Here is a 9,218-nt window from a genome sequence, read left to right on the forward strand (position 1 = left end):
TGAAAAAAAAAAAAAAGATTCTCAATCTCTCAATCTCAATCCCTCTCTCTCTCTCTCTCTCTCTCTCCCCCCTCCCCTACTTGCTTGTATGTACTCTGTTTCTCAAAAAATAAGTTAAGCAGCATATCACCCAAAGATGATCACGAGTATTATTTTTATATACTGCATTTCCTTTTAACATTTTATATACATATATTTTTTTAAAAAGAAAAATGGGAACTGGACAATCCAAACTCCTTTGTAACTTGCCTTTTTCCCACGGTCATCGTGAAGGTTTGTCACGACTCCCATCTTCTTCTTCCACGTCGCTCCGAATGTCTACGTGATGGTTCTTTCCTTGAATCATTTTCCTTCTGTTCCTCATCGTTGGACATTTCTTTAAACACTTTCCTGACGTTGAATTTTTAGGCTGCAGCGAATATCCGTGAAGAAAGCTGAATGTTTCCTGGAATTAAAATACCTAGGTCAAAAGCTGTATGTATGCTTAAGGCTTTTAAAATATATCGTCGAATTTCCCTTCACTATTTGCCATGCCCATTTATACTCCCGCCTGCGGTTACCATAGAATGTATTCCCTAACACATTTAAAGGTCACTTTCATTTGGCACCTTTGCAACTGTATCCATTCCTCTACTACTCGCATTCAAGGGCTGGGTTCCAGGGTGTAATCTGGGAGATTATCCTGCCTATTGACGGAGTCTTTAGCAGCTAAGGGTATCACACGTCTCCTAATTAAGTTTTAATAAAACAGTATGATGAGAAAGGATGTTGTGACCTTTTCAACTCCAGAAGTATACCGTGCAAAGGGGATTAGTCATTTCTCATCATAAATATTTTGAGAGAAACTATTTTGCTTATATATCTCTTTCATCTGGACGGCCAGGAACAGTACATTCAAATTCATAATTGTTTCCACGTTCCCGCCCTCAAGCACCCAAGCACAATGCCAGCGAGATTCCGTCTCAGCCAGGTAGGGAAACATTTACAATGCAACCCAGATATTTTCATCCTATTTGTATGGGTGGAATGAAAGCGTTTCTAATTCCCACGAGGACGCAACCTCTCGCATAAGATGTTTTTCATTTTAGCCCAGAGTGAAAGCTGCATAGAAACCTCTTGACAGTATTCTCCCTGAGTAACATTAGATTCCCAAGATGCAACAGGTTTCCAGATTTATTATTCTCCCATAATGAAGAAACTCAAGGATCCTCAAACGTGGAGGGGCTTTTTATTTGGCATCTTTCTTTCAAGGTAACAGCTTTGCTGCAGTTGGTTTTAGTATGCACCTGCTTATTAGTGGTAGCTTTTTGGGAAAATGCGGTTATCAAAAAAAGGATGATATAGAGTGGAGAGCAGCTGCTCCAAATCACAAACTATTCATAAATAGCTTTCTCCCCACTGGAGTGAGGCCCTCTATTCTCAAGTTGTAACAGTCAGCAGAAAATTAAAACCCCATAGGACGATAAATACTTTAAAAAATATTTCTCCCTGGTGTTTCAAAGGTTGTCTTGTAACGCAGTGCACTTTCACTGAACCAGAAATTGTCTGTAATAAAAGAATATTGGGGGGAAATGTTTAGATTCCCATTGAATTCTAGAACTCAGAAGGAGTGTTCTGTTTTTCACTGTTAAAGGTTAAATAGCTGGGTATATGTCATACGTTTCAGTAAAAGGAGACCTGTGGTCCTGTGCCCCCAATAAACAGTTACAGTTTTTAACTAAAACCTGGAAACCTTTTTCTTCCTAATTTAAAATAATCGTCACATGGGGCGCCTGGGTGGCTCAGTCGGTTAAGTGTCCGACTTTGGCTCAGGTCATGATCTCATGGTTCGTGAGTTCGAGCTCCGCGTTGGGCTCTTTCTTGACAGCTCAGAGCCTGGAGCCTGCTTCCGATTCTGTGTCTCCCTCTCTCTCTGCTCCTCTCCTGCTTGTGCTTTGTCTGTCTGTCTCTCTCTCTAAGAATAAAACACTAATAAAATAAAATAAGCATCACATGGATTTCTTGGCGATAAGCAAATGACTGCTTTTCAAAAATTCTGTATTTCATTTTTTGGGGCGCCTGGGTGGCGCAGTCGGTTGAGCGTCCGACTTCAGCCAGGTCACGATCTCGCGGTCCGTGAGTTCGAGCCCCGCGTCGGGCTCTGGGCTGATGGCTCGGAGCCTGGAGCCTGTTTCCGATTCTGTGTCTCCCTCTCTCTCTGCCCCTCCCCCGTTCATGCTCTGTCTCTCTCTGTCCCAAAAATAAATAAAAAACGTTGAAAAAAAAAAATTAAAAAAAAAAAATAAAAATTCTGTATTTCATTTTTTAACGTCATTGAAAAGAAAAGACTAGCTTCTTTTAGCTGCCTCTCAAGTTAAAACCATCTTTTCTATCCATGCAGGGAGCAAATGTGATTGTTCCTAGTGATTATGCTGATGTCTTTCCTGGTTATTAATCATCTGTTTATACATTGACCGTTCTCTTGCAGCTTTCTTCCTTGTAAAAGGAAATTGAGGCATCACAGAAATAATTTCAGAATCTTCCCAAGACCTGTTGAGTGGAAGTGAACTCCAAACGAACCATGCTAGGAAAGTCATTGTCAGTTCCAGACTACGGTTTTCTATTTGAACCAAACGGTTTCCACTAGAGGTTAACTGAATGTTTGTCTTTCCTGTAGGTGATTCTTTTAAAACTATTAGTAATTATCAATATCTGCAGAAGACAGTCTCAGTTATAAACAGCTCCACTAAGTGTAGAAAATGAGACTTTGTTCTTCGCCCAGCTGACTGATGTCTCAAAAGTCCTTGAAATTGTATCTATTCTTTCCAGTGTGTGTGCAAAACAAAGAATGCGAGCTTGTTTTCCACAGTCTGCATCTTCCCTGGAACAGATGGAGCTTGTGCTTATCTGGAGTGGGAGAGTCTTAAGGACTCCCACCTTGACATTGCAATGAAAACTTTCCCTCAAATCTCTAAATTCTCTCATTTGGCACAATAAATATAGAAAAGCCTGCTCTTCCCTTTGGTAGGCTTCTAGAGTGCCCCCATGTTAGATTACTATCCAAAAATCATCTCTGGTGCAGCAGAAGGCAGATGATGAGTCCCAGATGTTTCTGCAGGACTGTCATTCCCAGACATAATAGATTACATCAGGGAAACCAACAAGAAAGACCTACGTACTTTCTTGTTCTTTCTCTTTTGCTCTTTTTTCCTCCTTCCTTCCTTTCTCGCTTTCCTCCCTCCCTCCCTTCTCCTTCTCTCTTTCTTCTTCTCTCCTTCTCTCCCCCCACCCCTCTCTCTCACGCACTCATACACACTCATCTTTTTCTTTCTTTTCTAAGGGATTCAGAAGGTTTGAGCGTTGACTAATGACCTCACTTTACAGAATAACTTGCCCCATATTGCAGTCACCATACCTGGCACTGAGGGCTCCAGATGTTGGTCAGTTGGAGATACTCTAGATGTGGCAAACTCGGACATTACGTAGAAGTGTGGAGTGGACCGTGGGATGAACAACATCTTGGGGCAATGGTCCTTTGGCCATTTTGTAGCTTTCCTCAAGGCCGAGACTCCTGCAATTCTATTTTGGTGATAAGAGTTGTGGTTGATTCCTTCCTATTTGCTTTATCCCTTGTTGCCTTAAAATCATAGCTAACAGAGCTCCTCACAAAATTCCAGAAAGTCATCAGCTGCCTTAGGGAAAGTAAACTTTTTTTTCTTTCCTGTTTTTTTTTTTTTTCTCAAATGATTATTTATTTTTGAGAGAGAGTGCGAGCGTGCGCGTGTGCATGCAAGTGGGGGAGGGGCAGAGAGAGAGAGGGACCCAGAGGATTGGAAGAAGGCTCTGCGCTGACATCAGCCAGCCCAATGCAGAGCTCAAATTCAGGAACTGTGAGATCATGACCTGATGCTCAACCGACTGAGCCACCCAGGTGCCCTGGGAAAGTGAACTTAATAATAATTGAACCTCCCTAGCTTCTTAAAAAAATTAAAAATAGAACTACCCTATGACCCAGCAATTGCACTATTAGGTATTTATCCAAGGGACACAGGTATTCTGTTTCGAAGGGGCACATGCACCCCCATGTTTATAGCAGCACTATTGACAATAGCCAAAGTATGGAAAGAGCCCAAATGACCATCGATGGATGAATGGATAAAGATATGGTATATATATCGGATTATATATCGGATTCCACAGGCCTCATGGGAGAACACGGACAGGATCAGAGATGAACTAGAGGACCTTCTTGTGGCTACAGAGTTTAGAAAATTCTTTTCTATCTGACTGCAAAGCTGTCTCTTTTATTGCTCTTAAGCTTCAGCCACCTGGGATGTGCTGGAATTGATCTTTCTCGAGGCATTTCCCAAACTAGAGAACAGAGGGGAAAGCAAATCCCAAGCTAGAGTGCCTCCCGGTTGCTCCCGCTGGAGTAGACTTGCCTCACAATCTTATAAATCTATACACACAACTGCCTCTTTTGCGGTTTCCCATCTAACCGTGGGAGTCGATGGTGACTGGAGACTCATTCATACTCGTATTTGGAGAAGTCATGCTCTGAGGGAGAAGTGGGGGACATATCAGGATTCTCCTCGTCCCTCCCTTTCAGCTGGCCCACCTGTGCTCACAACTTCATCATAGGCAGTTGGGCAGAAGGTAAATTGAGACTTTCCACTCCCTTTCTTGCTGATGAAAGTAAGCAGCATTTCGGAGCGTGGAAAAATGGAGCCCTGTTCCTTGTTCCATTCCCCCCACCTACGCTCCCTTACCGCACCTGCATGCACAGAAAAGTATGAAGAGCCTGAGCTCAGTACTGGTAGATAGACAGCTTACGTAACTTGTCACTTGGGATTATTTTGATCACTCTATGGGGATAGAATAAAGTGGTTGGCATCCTCTCCTTGTCAAGAAGAGGAAATCTGTACTTGGAGGTCAGTTGTATTGTCCAAAGTCATATGGCTAATAAACAGCAAGGGTTGGGAATCAAATGTCAGCCAGTCTTACCCCAAAGCCTTGATCTCTCAGTGATGCCACGCTGTTTCACGCACTTTTAGATCAACAGAAAGCTGCTCACTCTGAATTCTATTTATATGACTGAATCAGTTACAAAGATCACGATTCCACTGTCTTTGGTACACAGCATGCCAAAGCAGATTCACAAAGGGGCAAAATGGAACAAGGTCACAGACTAACCACAGTGTTTCTTACGGAAGACAGACTCCAGAGCAAAATAATACAAACCATGCTGAATGTCTACGAAGCCAAGCCCTAAGAAAGTTTTAAAAAAAAAAAAATTTTTTTTTAATGTTTACTTATCTTTGAGAGAGGGAGAGATAGAGTATGAGCGGGGGAGGAGCAGAGAGAGAAGGAGATATAGAACCCGAAGCAGGCTCCAGGCTCCAGGCTCAGAGCTATCAGCACACAGCCTGATGCAGGGCTCGAACCCATGAACTATGAGATCATGACCTTAGCCAAAGTCAGATGCTTAACCAACCAAGCCAGGCACCCCAAGAAAGCTTCTTTTTAAAATGATATTTACTGGGGCGCCTGGGTGGCGCAGTTGGTTAAGCGTCCGACTTCAGCCAGGTCACGATCTCGCGGTCCGTGAGTTCGAGCCCCGCGTCAGGCTCTGGGCTGATGGCTCGGAGCCTGGAGCCTGTTTCCGATTCTGTGTCTCCCTCTCTCTCTGCCCCTCCCCCGTTCATGCTCTGTCTCTCTCTGTCCCAAAAATAAATAAACGTTGAAAAAAAAATTAAAAAAAAAATTAAAAAAAAAGATATTTACTTTTTTGCCCGTTTATAAAAATAATACATACTCACTGAAAAACATCTAGGAAAATATAGGAAGAAAATAAAAACCACCCATAAAGTTAACATTATGATATACATAGTTTTAATTTTACCACTGCATATAATCATATTTAGTGAAATCAGCCTAAAGCTATGGGTTTGTTTGGTTTGTTTTTAACCTTGGGATTATCTCTGACCACATGGCCTCCGTCAGCCACTCCATGGATCGATGTGGGGCCTTACTCCAGGCCAGTTCCTCCTGCAGGCCAAGTGCTGCCCGCTGGGATGGTTTCCCTTCCCCAGTGTTCAGGGCTACCCCTAAAGAGGACCATAATCACTGCGATAGTCCATCGTGGGGATATGGTTCAGGGCCATCTAAATCCGGCCTGAATTTAGTCAGGCGGTCATTGGGAATCTGCCATGAAGTATTGGGTACAGGTGAGGTTGCCAAGGTACACATGCTGGGCACAAGTGACTTGGCCGGTGGGCCTTATTTGTGCCTTCAGAAACTGTTCGGTAGGGGCCCGTGTAGACCAATAAATCATCTTTCTGTAATAATGGCGCACTTATTGGAATTTCCAGTTTTATGGCCCAGTGGGTCAGATAACACCCAGTTCACGAATGGCACGTAGCCGGTATCCGGTCACCTGGTGTCCCATGGTCAGTTGTCTCCTCCAGAGCCCAGTGACAAGCCAGGGGTTGCTACTCTCAAAAAGAGAAGAATTATTTGTTGGAGGCCTGGCTTTGCTCATAAATCTTAAAAGTGCTCCCCTTCTGATGCTCCCATGGAAACCTGCAATATGGCCCAACAACCTCTTGCTGTGCCTGTGTCTCTGGAACCAGAAGGTTCTAGCAACAGTACCCACTTCTCTGTACCCTGACTGGCATAAGGGCTTTTCCTGGCTCTGATCCCGCTCAAGGCGACCAACTGCTCATGTCACCAGACCTGTGTGATTTGCTGTCACACGTACAGTTCAGTGTTTCTGTTGCTCAACTTACTTTCCACCAATCACCGAAGCCAACATTATGCATTTTCCTGATTGCCCCAAATATAAAATGAGCAAATTATCCCATATTTCCCCTCCTACCATCTTCTCCCTCACCAATTCTCCAGACTCTGTTAATAAAAATCCAGCTTGTGGCTTCTGACATTGTTCTACACCGTGTATAGTCTTAACTCTGAAATACCTAAATTCATTTACATTTACTTAATTACACTGATTTTCTGAATACTGAATATTGTTGAGTATCATTCATTGGTTTTAATGACCAACGGCCAGTTCTTTTTATTCAGATCTCACTGGTGCTAGAACTGGAATTATAATGATCTTTGAGCCTATTGTAATGCATCGTCAGATAAGTTTTTAAGAAGGACACATAGATGACATGTTTTCTGAGTTCCTGAGTGTACAAGACAGTTTTTCTGATGCCTTCACAAAAGAAAAATAACTTCTTGACAAAGGATAAAAATCTTATGTCACAAGTACAATATAATTTATACAATTATATTTATTTAATTTATATAAGTCTTTTATATAATTTATATAAATTCTTATTTATATAATTTATATAATGTATTTATAATTCTTACTTCATTTCTTCTGATACCTAATGTAACCCCCCAAAATCTCAAACCAGTTTGAGCTTTGATCTCTTTTGAAGGATTGTCTCTCTTTTACCCAAATAGGTTTAGAATTGTTTTGTTGGACCCCTCTTACAAATACCTTTTTTTTTTTTTTTTTAGTATTTCAGACTCAGAAAAAAAGCTGCAAGAATAAGATTAGTAAAAAGAACACCCAAATACCTTTAAGGCAGATTCACCCCTCACTGGCGTTTGGTCCCACCTCTCTTTGTTCTCAATCTCTTTCCGCATAACGCGCACACGCAGGCGCGCAGAGGCACGCAGCACGCACGCACAGACGCACACAGACGCGCACAGACGCACACAGACGCGCACGGACGCACACGTGCAAGCATGTGCGCAGACACGCATAGGCGCGCACACGCACCTTTTCCCCGAAGCGCTCGTGGGTAAGTTATGTGCCTTTTACCCCGAACTACTTCATCGAGTCGCCTAAGACGAGGGAGACTCTGTTTTCAACTTCAATAATTTAACACTGTAAGCATTTTTTAATCTATCATAAGCGTCCGTAGTCCAGTTTCGTCAGGTGATCTAATAATGCCCTTTTTAGCATGTGTTTTCCCTTTGCTGTACTTTCCTGTTGATTTTTTTCTTTTTTTCCGGGAAGAGTGTAGGGGGGAGACTTGGAACTGACCGATTGCCATTTTTCTGAAACATACATCTCTTCATAGACGTCAGTATCTTTTTTTTAATTAAACAGTGTTTAATTTTTTCATGTTTATTTCTGAGAGAGAGACAGACAGAGTGTGAGCGGGGGAGGGGCAGAGAGAGAGAGAGAGAGGGAGAGAGAGAGAGGGAGGGAGGGAGGGAGACACAGAATCCGAAGCAGGCTCCCTCACGAGCTGTCAGCACAGAGCCGGAGGCGGGGCTCGAATTCACTAACCGCTAGATCCTGACCGAAGCCTAAGTCAGGCGCTTAACCGACTGAGCCACCCAGGGGTCTCTTTAAAAATGTTTTTTAAAATGTTTATTTATTTATTTTGAGAGAGAGATCGAGCGAGCAGGATAGGGGCAGAGGGGAGAGGAGGAAGCGAATCCCAAGCAGTCTCTGCGATGTCCATGCAGATCATGGCCTGAGCCCAAACCAAGAGTCAGATGCCCAACGGGCTGAGCCCCCCAGGCTCCCTGGTGTCAGTATCTTCTTATTAATTATACTTGAAATATAGTGACCTTTTTCAAATTCTATGCCCAGCTTAATTTTTACTCCAGAAATTTTTATTTAATTATATCTTTGATAACTGATTATTGATTCAGCCTTTTGAAAAATACTCTCTCAAAATAAATCAAAACTTATAAAAAAGAATATTCTTTCTAATATACAAATGCTGGGATCTTTGTTTTTTGTCCTGACTATCCATCATCTTTTATATATACTACCTCTTTTTTCTTTTTCTCTGCAGTCTGAGAGAATGCCTTACCTTTGTCCTCCGTATCAATGCTTTGGTTTTCCACAATACCATTTTGTGTTAATTAGTGTAATGCTACCCAACTCTCAGCAGTTTAGCATAATAGATGTTTATTTTTTTTAAGTCAACTTATTTAAGCAAAAAACAAAAAAAGTGATGTTTATGTTTCACTCAACTAAAGTTAAAAAAAAAAAAAAACCTCTTTCTGAATAGAGGGAAAGTTTTTCACAAGTAGTGCTTTAGGGAGTTCAGCCTCCATTCATCTCAGAGGCGCGGGACCGCTAGGATCTTCAAGAGTTCTTTGCTAGATCCTCAGCATCTGATTGGCAAATAGAGAAAGAGAGTATGGAGGAAGTCTCTATAGGCCTGACCCGGAAGTAGTTAATATCTCTTCAGTCCATG

At 42.2% G+C, this 9,218-nt stretch overlaps 2 long non-coding RNA genes across 2 annotated transcripts in view; one reads left to right on the top strand and one right to left on the bottom strand.

The window, feature by feature from the left end:
* Positions 1-204: 204 nt before the first annotated feature.
* LOC121039661 (uncharacterized) overlaps positions 205-9,218 on the bottom strand; it is a 14,980-nt gene continuing 5,966 nt past the window's right edge. The window contains exon 2 of the long non-coding RNA XR_005794908.1: positions 205-445. This is a non-coding gene — a long non-coding RNA (uncharacterized LOC121039661). The remainder of the gene's footprint in view (positions 446-9,218) is intronic.
* LOC121039662 (uncharacterized) overlaps positions 7,169-9,218 on the top strand; it is an 8,775-nt gene continuing 6,725 nt past the window's right edge. Inside the window, exon 1 of the long non-coding RNA XR_005794909.1 lies at positions 7,169-7,887. This is a non-coding gene — a long non-coding RNA (uncharacterized LOC121039662). The remainder of the gene's footprint in view (positions 7,888-9,218) is intronic.

This window comes from Herpailurus yagouaroundi, unplaced genomic scaffold (assembly GCF_014898765.1).
Source record: "Herpailurus yagouaroundi ecotype Mexico unplaced genomic scaffold, PumYag 181, whole genome shotgun sequence".
NCBI lineage: Eukaryota > Metazoa > Chordata > Mammalia > Carnivora > Felidae > Herpailurus > Herpailurus yagouaroundi.